The sequence below is a fragment of the Lissotriton helveticus genome, chromosome 3_1 (assembly GCF_964261635.1).
Source record: "Lissotriton helveticus chromosome 3_1, aLisHel1.1, whole genome shotgun sequence".
Lineage (NCBI taxonomy): Eukaryota > Metazoa > Chordata > Amphibia > Caudata > Salamandridae > Lissotriton > Lissotriton helveticus.
In genome coordinates this window covers 1,101,375,113-1,101,388,573 of record NC_136061.1, presented here as the reverse complement: position 1 = coordinate 1,101,388,573, position 13,461 = coordinate 1,101,375,113, and the positions used below count along the sequence as shown (strand labels likewise).

General features: G+C 45.3%; 1 protein-coding gene across 15 annotated transcripts in view; it reads right to left on the bottom strand.

Moving 5' to 3' along the window:
• The window catches only part of BAZ2B (bromodomain adjacent to zinc finger domain 2B), a 1,221,971-nt gene that overhangs the window by 1,112,029 nt on the left and 96,481 nt on the right, over nt 1-13,461 (bottom strand). For all 15 annotated transcript variants that reach the window (XM_078681689.1, XM_078681691.1, XM_078681692.1 and 12 more), the window contains exon 2: nt 1,259-1,298. The gene's annotated coding sequence lies outside the window, so the exon portion shown is untranslated. The remainder of the gene's footprint in view (nt 1-1,258; nt 1,299-13,461) is intronic.

Here is a 13,461-nt window from a genome sequence, read left to right as displayed (position 1 = left end):
TTATACCCAGCCTATAACCATCCACCACCACAGCTCTCTACGCCACCCCACACCGACTCCCTATCAAAGCCACAATCCTGGCTCTCTATAGAGCACAGACCCTGTGCTGCAATGACAAGCTCTTTAAGAGCCATGTCAGTGCCACTCTAAAATCACTCTCAGCACAGGTCAGCAGAGATCCACAGCAGAAATAGAATATGGCAACCGACGCAGACAACCTGCAGCCCATGTTCTTTCTCCTCCTTCATCTCTGTAGAGAACTGAGAGGCGGGGGTAGGCAGCTGAGGCCGACAGAGGCCATTCTATCGCCTCACTTGGATTCCTGGAGGTGGGGAATTGAAGGGAAGTGAGTGCTTCCCTTCATAAAGAAACCACAGTGAAAAACAACTTTGTTTCCCACTGTTGCTATGCCATGGCACGGACTAACTGGAGTTCAATCCAATTACTAATGCTAATGGCTCGCTTGGAGAGGAATATACAACTAATTTATCATTGACTGACCTGTTTGGTTTGTAGGTTATGTTGAACTCTTTAAAGAGATTGTTAAATGTATAGGTTTATTAACAATGAGAAATATAATAAATACATATAATGAAAACAGCCAACCAAGACTGGTTCTCTGTGCGTGCTAGAGGGTCAGTTTTCTGACATTAGGAGCATGAAGAGATGTTGACCACCATAGGTTGGAGTTAAAGCGGTGGTAGAGATGAAATCATCGCACTCCAGCAAGAATTACTGAAGACAAAAAATTCGAAAGTATAAAGTGATTGATTAAAACAGCCCTGCCTAACAGTGTAAGATGCATTACAACAGGTACACTATAAAGACTGAACTTGTCTCAGTTTAGAAAACGACATATGTATACACTTTAGGTTTGTCGTTTTCAATGTACTCTCTCTGTACCCATCCACGTTGACAAATCAACATTACAAAACAATTTTTTTTAAAGCATACCTTTCTGTTTTTGGACCCTATAATTTTACAAAATCCTACCTCACGGAGCCAACGATACGGTTTCATTTAATAAAAGTTCAGATTAATAAAAAAAGAATACAATGCTTGCCGTTTAAATTACCACTATCACCATAAAAACAAGAGGCATAGAAATTTCAGTTACGTTGAACATAACATCTGAAGACCAAAAACAATCAATCCGACTTTTGTTCATTACATCTGCTACAAAATATAAACAGAATAACCCACTGCAATGCCCCTCACTTAAGGAAAGCCACAGCGTCTTATTTTTTTTTCTACTTACTGTTAAAACTGTCAGTTGTGTGCCATCACTGCGTTGCAAACTGAAATACAAACATAAGCAACAGTTAGTGATGTCATCTTTTTCCTAGTATAGTTCATTAGGTTTTCAACACAGCAAATGACATTGCATGTATCCAATCCTAGAATAGAGTTCTACAGATACTATATCTCGAGCAGTAAGCCTGGCAAATCTTTGTCTGCAGCAATTTTGCTAAAATGCCGAGATTGTTAGCTTATTTACTTTGTTGCATACTGTTTTAATCTTCGAAGGATTTTATCAGGTTATAGTGACAAGAATATACACACACAATAAGGTTTTCAAATACTAAAACAGTGAAAATAAAATGCAGAAAGCCAACGTGTTGAAAAGAAAACATTTCGCAATACAGAAAAGTATTCCTAGGAAAATGTGCAGAATAGTTTTTGCTGCTGTTTTAACGAGGACATATTTTTTTCAGAAGTTATCTACATTTTACATTGAATATCTACAAAACCAGTTAATAACCCGTACATATCACATCTAATACATAATTACCTCATGCCTGCTTTGAAAAAATATTATTTCCAAAGTTTTGGGACGTTAACTTCTGGAACTAGGAACTATTTAATTGTATTGGTTACCAAGCAAATTATTTTCGTGTGTACATATATACGTAGGAACCAGATGGTGAAAAAAAAAGAGGGTGTCAATACTGGGTTTTCGGTTTCTTTCATTTTAATAAAAGGCATTCTTGTCGTCTAAATTCCAATAAAATGGTTTCTCCCCCTCCCTTTTCTATAGGGTTTAGATGGCATTCAAATGACTAACAGGTATAAATAAAAAGCTCAAGCACCAGGTCTCCATTACAACTTGCAAGCCGGGAGAAGAGAAGTGAAATTGTGCACTCCGATATACAGGTCGGACAGAAGCATGTTTAATGCCTTTTGCTCCTTCATTATGAACAATTAGAGGGAGTCTTTCAAAGACTTTGACTTATTGGAATAAAAAATTAACGTAACTGATAAAAACTGCAAAAATAAAAATCACCAAGAGAGTATGTTGTCTCACATGATTTTCAATCTTTATAACTCTGGCTCCTCGTTCTTGGTGCAAGATAGGTATCACAATTTGACTCAGTATCTACACCCACGAGTATTATTTGAATGTTAGATCAAGTCGGTCTTGTCAGCTCGGTCCTATGGAGGTAACTCTCCTCAATTTGTGAGCTTACACAGTCTGTACCTCTCTTGATTATGTTGTTTGCTTTCCTTTTTCTTCCTTCCGATCATCTGTAAAGCACTCCGATACCCTCACGGGCCATGTGTGCGCAATATAAAACTTTATAAATAAATGAATAATCTTCGGGAAGCACTTGAAGGCTGGACATCAACATCCACGAAAATAATGATGATGTGCATAACTAAATTAATGACATTCCAACACCTGAAGAACTACATCCCAGTAATTTAAACTTAAATACCAGCTGTAGTTTACCATAAAGAAAACATATTTTGCCCTGTTAGCAACCAATAGGTTCTTTGACCATGCATAACTCTGTCTTTCGGTTTGGTGTCACAACACTATAGAACTGTCAAGTTGTGTGCCGGAAGAGAGTGACGCGCGCATGGATCCTGGAGATACGCACTGTAATATTTGGGGTATGCAGAATACATGACACAAATTGATATCAGAAACTATTCATTAATAGAAACAAATTTGTTTTACATTACTGAATTCCTATATATAAAAACACATTTTAGCAATAACTTATAAAAAACTCTAATACAAATATTTTACAAAAAACAATACATTCTCTCAATCAGCCGTGTTAATTCCATCCTAGAAGGAAAAGCAATCAATCTGGGTCTAGGTTGTCAAAAGAGGGAATTAACTTGTACTACGGCTACCTCCTTTCCTTTCCTGCAGAACTCTACGACAAGTTACGCATCTACGTACATGGTAGGATATGGCAATATTGTAGACAGTTGAGGGGCTGAACTCTATATTGAAAACTTACATTGATTATCTAGTCGGCACAAATTGCAGACATTAACTATTCAAACATGAATGGCCCCTTAGAATTTGCAACAAAAGTCTTTGATTTTATTTTCTGACAAAAGTATCCCCTTTTTTCTGAAAAACATATCTCCAACAAAAAACACATATAACCTTGTTCTGATACTGTGGACAGAACCAAAGACTCTCAGACAAGGGTTTAATCCCAGATCCAATCTGTCTGAAATCCGAATTTGTTTCACTCCCCTTAAGGTATAGACTTCATCAGCCCGCACGCCCTCCGCTCCGCTGACTACATCCTCCTAGGGGACCTCAACTTCCACCTGGAGAACAACAAGGACCGCAACACCGCCGCCCTGCTGGACAACCTCGCCAACATCGGACTCAAGCAACTGGTCAACACCCCCACCCACTACGCCGGCCACACGCTTGATCCCGTCTTCTCATCCAGCAAGCACATCACCTTCAGCCACTCCACCGGACTTCACTGGACCGACCACAGCTGCGTCCACTTCAGCTTCAGAAGAACCACGACCCACCACCACCCGCAACAGGTTCCTCGCAGGAACTGGAGCAAGATCACGGCCGAGCAGCTCACCACCTGCCTCAGCCAGAATCCACCCGCCAGCACAACAAACCTCAACGAAGCAGCACGCAACCTCACGCAGTGGCTGACCACCTGCGCCGACGACCTCGCGCCACTAAAGAACCCGCCCAGCAGACCCAGAAGCAAGAAAGCCTCCTGGTTCACCGACGAACTCAAGGACTCCAAGAAGAACTGCCGCACCCTCGAGAAAGCCTGGCTCCTCGACCAGACTACAGACAACATGACCGCCCTCAAAGACGCCACCCGCAAGCACCACCAGCTCATTCGCACCACCAAGAAGAAGTCAATGAAGGAACGACTGGACAACAACGCCCACGACAGCAAGGAACTCTTCAGCATCGTCAAGGAGTTCTCCAACCCCAGCACCGGCAACAACGACATCACTCCTTCACAAGATCTCTGCGACTCTCTCGCCTCGTACTTCCACCGCAAGATCGCCGACATCCACAACAGCTTCGACGCACCCTCCACGCACCCGACCGTCGAACCAACGCCCCCCCACCGCCACCCTCCGCACCTGGACCACGGTGACCACCGAAGACACAGCCCGCACTATGAACACCATCCACTCCGGATCTCCGACCGACCCCTGCCCCCACCACGTCTTTAACAAGGCCGACTCCATCATCGCACCCCAACTCCGGGACGTCATCAGCTCCTCCTTCAACACCGCCACCTTCCCGGAGAGCTGGAAGCATGCCGAACTCAACGCCCTACTGAAGAAACCAACAGCGGACCCCACCAACCTCAAGAACTTCCGCCCCCATCTCGCTCCTCCCTTTTCCTGCCAAAGTCATCGAGAAGACCGTCAACAGACAGCTTGCAGCCTTCCTCGAGAAGAACGGATCCCTCGGCCCCTCGCAGTCCGGTTTCCGAGCCAACCACAGCACCGAGACCGCCCTCATCGCAGCCACCGACGACATCCGAGCCCTGCTCGACAACGGGGAAACAGCGGCCCTCATCCTCCTGGACCTCTCTGCAGCGTTCGACACTGTCTGCCACCGCACCCTAGTTCAACGCCTCAGCAACATCGGTATCCAAGAAAAGGCACTGGAGTGGATCATCTCGTTCCTCGCCGGAAGAACACAAAGAGTCCGCCTCCCCCCGTTCCGATCCGAGGCCACCGAAGTCATCTGCGGCATACCGCAAGGATCATCGCTCAGCCCAACCCTCTTCAACATCTACATGAGACCTCTCGCAGCCATCGCACGCCAACACAACCTCAACATCATCTCGAACGCCGACGACACCCAGCTGATCCTCTCCCTCACCAATGACCCCGCCACCGCCAGAACCAGCCTACACGAAGGGATGAAAGACGTCGCCGAGTGGATGAAGAACAGCCGCCTGAGACTGAACTCAGACAAGACGGAAGTCCTCATCCTGGGACCATCGCCCTCCGCCTGGGACGACTCCTGGTGGCCTCCCGCCCTGGGCACCGCTCCCAAGCCAACAGACCACGCACGCAACCTGGGCTTCATCCTGGACTCCTCCCTCTCGATGACCAGACAAGTCAACGCCGTCTCCTCGTCGTGCTTCAACACCCTGCGCATGCTCTGAAAGATCTTCCGCTGGATCCCGACCGAAACCAGGAAGACGGTAACCCAGGCACTCGTCACCAGCCGACTGGACTACGGGAACACGCTCTACGCGGGAACCACAGAAAAGACTCCAGCGCATACAAAACGCCTCCGTCCGACTCATCTTGGACATCCCCCGACGCAGCCACATCTCCGGCCACCTGAGGGACCTGCACTGGCTCCCCGTCAGCAAAAGGATCACGTTCAGGCTCCTTACCCACGCACACAAGTCTCTCCACGACCTGGGCCCCAAGTACCTCAACGACCGCCTGACCTTCTAGACACCCACCCGCCAGCTACGCTCGACAAGCCTCGCCCTCGCCGCCGTACCACGCATCCGAAGAGCCACCGCCGGAGGAAGATCCTTCTCCTACCTGGCAGCCAAGACATGGAACTCCCTCCCCATCCACCTCCGGCTGACACAGGACCATCTCGCCTTCAGGAAACAACTCAAGACCTGGCTGTTCGAGCAGTAGCTGACCCCCTCCCCCAAGCGCCTTGAGACCCTTCCGGGTGAGTAGCGCGCTATACAAATGCTATGATTGATTGATTGATGGAAATTTCTATTGGCAGTTGGAAATTTCTATTGGCAGTGATTACTTTTCTCTATAGGGTTCTCTTCTTTTAGAGTTGTACCCTCTTCCAAAAGCCTCAGTCATATGCATTTGTTTCAGATATCCGTGTAATCTCCAAGCTAAGGGCTGTCACCTTTGAAAACTGCATTTCAGGAAAGTTATTTCTAATAACCACCACCACTCAGTGGTATCAATAACTAAAGGGTTTCTAAATCATAAAAGAAAGGCAAATTAAAATGGAAAGACAAAGTTTAACCACTGATGTACAATGGAAGACAACAGCAAGATATATATATATATATATATATATATATATATATATATCAACGAAAACTCCTTACAAAGCACAGGAGACAGACCACAGGACCAGGACAGATGCTGGAAATCTTCTTTTTATTTGTTGCTCATCACCGTGAGAGAGTGCATAACGCGTTTCGGGCTCCCTGAGCCCTTGTTCACATGCCCATTCAGATTAGGTTTGGTTTGTACAGAAAGAATAAATAACCTGTTCCTAACTATAACAATCGTTTAACTGTTGTTTTTTTTATTTTGTGTGTGTATATATCTCTATATAGAGAGAGAGGGAGAGATAGCTATATATATATATATATATATATATATATATATATATATATACACACACAAAATAAAAATAAAAAACAGTTAAACGATTGTTATAGTTAGGAACAGGTTATTTATTCTTTCTGTACAAACCAAACCTAATCTACACAAACATCATAAATTCTAAAGTTATAGATCTAACCTAAATTTAAAATGTAAGCTCCGCCTTTAAATGAGTATAACTTTTTTAATTCTTTAGATACAAACCAAACTTGAAAAACTACACAAAAACTATAAAGTCTAAACTTAGACCTTTAATGTATAATTTTATGCAAGACCTACAAGTTATTTGAACTCATGCACCTCTATACACAATGCATTGAACTTGGTAGCCACACTATATTAACTATAACTCGCTCCTCTACCATGCGCTGTATTCTCGCAAATGATGTGATTTGAGATGCGTTCTTGCAAATGGCATGATTTGAGAGGTCATAAGTGTTATTGTGAATTTTATTATTTCAGATGGTATAAGTAATATAATATAAAAGGGTATATGAGGGATGGATAAGGTGCTTCTAGAGTGTGTTTCTGAAGTCAATAAGGTCTGTTATCTCAGAAACTCACACCCTTCAACATCCAGTCACAAGTTTTAAATTCACGAACCCAAATAGATTGCTCCAATCAAGATTCCTGAAGGGCTGGACACTTTGTTTTGTGATTTTTGGGGCACACTAAAACTATGTTTAAATCAGTTGTCTAGGCAACCTCATTTCAGAACAATACAGAACCATCATTCTATTTAAATCAATTAACATGAAGGCACCAGAATACTACGGTACTGAACAATCTAGTTTCTGCCTTCTTTTTCAGTGTCCATATAATTTCCCGATGCTTCAAGGTCTTGAATTCTAATTAAAATCTTATGCATCTGCATGGTCATTAGCTGCCATTTTCCTGACAGACAGGAAGGAGGCCTGAAGGCCTTGTCGCGATTATTCCCGAGGCACATAAAGGAAAGCCATTGTTTTAAGGAAAATTTTAACTGAAAGGACAAGAAATTAGAAGAAAAAATGTAAGTGCTCGGAGATCCTCTTTTAAGGAAAAACAGACTTTTCACAGAAAAGCTAAATGCGAGATTAAAGCCGTGTTAACATTGAAAAGAGAAAGGCAGACATTGCACAAGAGTGAGTGTAGTGTGCATGCGTGTGTTCACAACGCAACAATTACACAATTAAGCATGAAGTGCAGCATTATCAGTACAATCAAAATAGTGTTATCTGCAAGTAGATGCGTATATTGTTACTAAAATCTTCCCTGCTTGAATATAGTCAAAATCGTATTTAAGTAAATATCATAATGTTGTCCCTGCAATCATATTTCAGTAAGTGAGCCTTTGCTTCTGTTCAGCATAGTAAAAGACCCAGAACGAATAGCCCAGTTCCATTATCACAGCAGGGACTGTCAATCACCGAGACATTCCTGCAGCAGCTCAGCAAAGATGGCAATGAGCTCTAGGGAAGGGGGAGTGATGAGGCTGAGGGGGGGAATAGCAAGAGTGAGTCCTACCACCAATCTAACGCTGCATTTTCCATTTAGCCAATCACATTTTACAAACCCTGACCTACGAGGATACGTGTTTTAAGATTCAAACATTGAAAAACATCAATCATAAAACGAAATAAGGCAGGACATTGAATTATACAGCATTAACCTCAAGGGTTTTGCATACAAAGACCTTAGATTTATTTATGTTCCACTGCGTTAAGAGCCTTGGTACGGTCTTCTTAGCTCCAAACGTCTGCCAATTTGATGAGCCTGTGTCCTGACAGAAGTATAGTGCGTTTGATAAATGAGTGTATTGTTGTGGGAAAAAGTGTATTAACAGATGCATCTACTGATTCATTAACTATCGAAATAAATAGCGTAATTACTCCACACTCCCCCCAACCCCCCTCCCTCTAAAAAAAAAAACGCGTGTAATTTACACAAGACCTAGTGGCTTTGTCAATGCTTTTTGTTTTCTTCCATTCACTGGACGATGTTCTCTGGTCACGAATAGAATACATCTCTCTTTAAGTCGAATTAAACAAATGCAAGTAACTGCGACATACACTAAAAAAATCACTAGGGACTGCTATTTCCCCGGACTACCAACTTTCCACTGATTGGAACATATAAGTAATTTGTCCGAAATTACACTATTTGATCAAGTAGAGAAGCTGGTAATGGAACTCTGCTCTGCTTGTACTCCAAACTACAACTTGGTAACGGTATCAATACAGATCAAGATGGTAATGTCTGGTGCTTCTACGCGGTTTTTCAACAAAATAACCCACTCCTTAAGTCCTGCCATGCTCATAGCTCGAAGAAAAGACACCGGTTTTTAAAGAGCCCCAGAAGCGAACATTTCCAACAAAGGCTACAGGGACAATTAACGGGTACGCACCTTCTTATGCAACAATGAATGAATACGGACACAAAAGTAGGCCAATGTGTGCATTTCATGGCAGCACGATGTAACGCTATCTATTGTGTATAATACCGTAACTGAGGTCAACGAAACATTTAAGTAAATGCAGTCTTAAATTCTAGCTTGTTATACTGATTGGCTGCCAAAACACACTCCTACAGGAAACCGTGTGAACACACTCATGCACCAATGAAGACCAGCGTCTGACAGCTTGTGAGTTAAGGAGTATTTAATCACTTACGTTCTAACATTCCATTAAAATTAAACATTCTGTAAAACTGGTGTATTTCACGGTGCATCTATCAACAGTCCAGCAGCTCCAGCGAGTGCACGCTGCTAACCAGCTACAGTTCTCTTTTACTACCCAACGGGGACTAGTTTTCTTGCTTGATTTACAATGCATGGAACCCTTGCCACACTGCTGAGTTATTCGGATTATGGCCTCAGTGATATATTCCACACCCACTGTGCACTCACTGAAGCAGTAGGAGGGTAAAACTAGCTGTGAAATTCTGCGACAAAGGTAGATACAGCTTGCTGCATATGTTGCACCCACTCACGTCCAGTTGCAGGCATTTGCATAACCACTTGCGGGCGCGCTGACATCAGTTACTTTTTACGACTTTCCACTACCAGAAGCACACAGCCATGAAGCGCACTGACACTGGTGTGTCCAAACTAGGGCCCTAAAAAGGATCAGCCCTGACCTTAGTGATCTGTCCGCAGAGTGGGGAGGACAGGTAGCTCGGTTAGGAATCTGAATTTAAATAAAGTCTCTACCAGATAAGAGGTTAACAAAGGTAAGTAACTTGTTCATCTGATTGTGGCTAGAAGTCTCAATCTGATGAACAAGTTACTTACCTTTGTTGACATCTTATCTGTTAGAGACATTATTGAACCGCAGATTCCTTAATTTTGAATAGATATCCAAGCAATACCATCCCCAGTGGAGGGTCTGTAGATACATTTAAACTTGAAGTCCTGCAGATCCGACTGTCCAGGCAGTAATGCTTGGTAAACGCGTGCAGGGAAGCCCACATTGCAGCCTGGCAGGTGTCCAAGACTGGGACTCCACATGCTAATGTAGTGGTCACCGTTTCAGCTGTGGTGGAATGAGCTTGTAAGCCTTTAGGAGGCTGGCTCTTAGCCAATGCATAGCGGATGTTGATAAAGACAACAACCAAACGGTGAGCAGCCATCACAACGTGGGCATTACCACGCGCTGCCATTAAGACGCTGCTTTTACAACAACGCAAGTCGTTTCAACGACTTGCGCTGGAGGGCGCTGTTGGAAAAGGAATAGTTTAATTTTCTATTCCAACACCTTCCCTACTGTAACGTGGGCTGGAGTTGGAATAGAAAATTAAACTATTCCACTATCCAGCGCTAACAGCGCAAGCCGTTTTAACGACTTGCGTTGTAAAAACAGCATCGTAATGGCACGCGGGGTAAAAGCCCGCGTTGTAATGTCATACAACCCAACCTAACAAGAGCTTGCCTGTTTTGCACCGGCTGACATTTCTTCGCACCAACATACCCCATGAAGAGTAGGTCATCCACAAGGAACTCACATGTGCGGTCAAGTTAGAATGACACTGCTCTTTTTGGGTCCAGGCGGTGGAGTCGATCCATTCCTTAGAGGGGTGTGTCAGAGCATAGAAAGTTGGTAAGGTGACAGATTGGCCCACATGAATTGGTGTTACCACCTTCAGCAGGAAAGAGGCTCTAGTGCAAAGCATCAGTTTGTCCGGATAAACTGAGAAGAATGGAGTCTTGGAAGGTAAAGCCTTCAGCTCACTCACCCTCTGGGTGGATGTAATCGCCATAAGAAAGAATGTTTCGATGGTGAGCAGTCTAAGGGAACAATTGTGTAAAGGCTTGATAGGAGCAAGCAAACATCACGAATTTGAGAACCAAGTTAAGATCCCACTGAGGCATAATGAAAGGGAAAGGGGGAAACAAATGTAGAAGACCCTTCAAAAATGTATTTACAATAGGGGACTTGGTCTGGCAGCCGCAAGAAGGCAGAAAGATAGCTCTTGGGAGTGCCCAGAGCAGGCACATACTGTCTTGGTGGAGGAATGCCTAGCTGCAAGAATAACGTTACAGACTTTGGAAGGAAGGCCGAAAGCTGGCAACTGTCGCCACTCAATCTCCACGCAAGCAGGCGGAGAGTGGACAGGTTTGGGTAGAGGTCTCTCCCTTGCTGCTGAGACAGAAGATCCTCCCGAAGGGGCAGCCTGATCGGAAGATTGAAACTAATCATCTGAATCTCAGGATACCAGACTCTCCGTGCCCAGTCCGGAGCCACAAAGATTACTTGGGGCCGGTCGTTCATGATCTTCTTGAGAACTCATAGCATAAGTGGTATGGGTGTAAGGGCGAACAGGAAGACGGAGCTCCACTCAAGACAAAAAGTGTCTCCGAGCGATAGCTGCTTTAGAAACTCCAGTGCGCAAAAATACGGACATTGCGCGTTCTCGGCAGAGGCAACGCGATCTAACCAAATGTCTCCCCACTGCTGAAAGAGATCATGTGCCACCTACGGATGGAGAGACCATAGTGATAGTTCGTCCACCCTGGCGTTCAGGCAACCTGCCAGGTGTTGAACCAGATTCGACCTATCTCCTGAGGCGGAAGCCGGGAGCGTGACTTGTGTAATTTTTAAAAAAGCTATTTGTCACCACTGTGGTGTTTTTAAAACTCACCCACTCGTGAAAGCATTTCAGGGCACTTGCTCGCCCCTGATCGGCCCGCGCAGCGGACTCTAGCGCTGCCGCAAAGCCTGACCTAACACACCTCCTGACGCCATTACCGGCGAGGACAGAGGCCATGCCCCTTTTTAGGCCACGCCCACCGCCGCCTGTTATAAAGACGCTGACTACAAGCGCCACAATCAGATTCGACCTATCTCCTGAGGCGGAAGCCGGGAGCGTAACTTGTGTAATTTTTAAAAAAGCTATTTGTCACCACTGAGGTGTTTTTAAAACTCACCCACTCATGAAAGCATTTCAGGGCACTTGCTCGCCCCTGATCGGCCCGCGCAGCGGACTCTAGCGCTGCCGCGAAGCCTGACCTAACACACCTCCTGACGCCATTACCGGCGAGGACAGAGGCCACGCCCCTTTTTTAGGCCACGCCCACCCCCGTCCCTCCGCATAAACCATGTGCATCTGCCTGAAGCGCAGCGGACGAGCGCAGCGGGAGCGCTTAAGGCAAGCCCGTCTGCGCCCGTCCGCGCCAGACCGAGCCTGGAGCCCAGGACCCCTGCTTCAGTCACTTCTTCACCCCTGAGGTATACCCAGGAAACCCTCTTCAATCTCAGGGACTCTTCTTCCACTCCCTGTCGCAGCATTATCTCCTTAAAAGATGGACATTTCTGCTGCTCAATCTGTCCATATAGGCTAACAACACGACTCCCTCCGAAACCACGCTGGATCAGGATGGCCCTGCTTAACTGCCGATCCCTCCCGAAACACCAAGCAGAAATTAACATGCTTCTGCAAGACTCCGAGATCGAGATTCTCTTTCTCACCGAAACATGGATCAACCCCAACTCAGACCCGGACATAGTTCAAACACTCCCCTCGGGATACCTTATCAAGCATCAGGACAGACCCTCCGGGACTGGAGGCGGAATAGCGATCATCTACCGAGACTACCTGTCCTCCCATTTCAAGGACTGTGAAAATGCCCAGTTCTCTATCCACCTACCCCCATCCACAACCCTCTCAGGGATATTAGTCTATCGTCCCCCAGGACAGCAACGACTTTTTTGCAACTCCCTTGTGGAAACTATCTCCTCCCTTGCTTGCCTGTCTCCTAACTTTACGGTTTCAGGAGATCTAAATCTCCATTTCGACGACCCAACCAACAAAACCACCGATGACCTTAAAGAAGACCTAGCCTCCCTTAACCTCCACTTGAAATGCAACCAGCCCACCCATTCCAAGGGCCATCTGTTGGACCCCATATTCACTAACCTCACGAGACCAGTAGTGAACAACCCCCCCCCCCGTTCCCTGGTCAGACCACTTCTTAATCCCCTTTAAACTTCAACTTTCATCTGAAGCACCGGAGAGACCTCCTCCCCAAGCACCATCCCGCCAGTGGCAAAAACTGGATACGGCCTCATGGGCCCAAGCACTTGCCTCTACCACACCGGTGCTTGACCCAGATCCCTCCAGAGCAGACGCTCAACTCCGCGGCTGGATCGATCAATCCCTTGACGCCATCCTTCCTGTCAAACCCCTCCCCAGTAAAAAGAGAACTTTTAAATCTCCTTGGTTCACCCAAGAACTACGCGAACTTAGGAAAAAGTGCAAAAAGCTCGAGCGCCTTTGGAGAAAGGACTGGGCACTGAAAGCAAAAACGAATATAGGTCTCCCATGAAGCACTACAAAACCTGTATA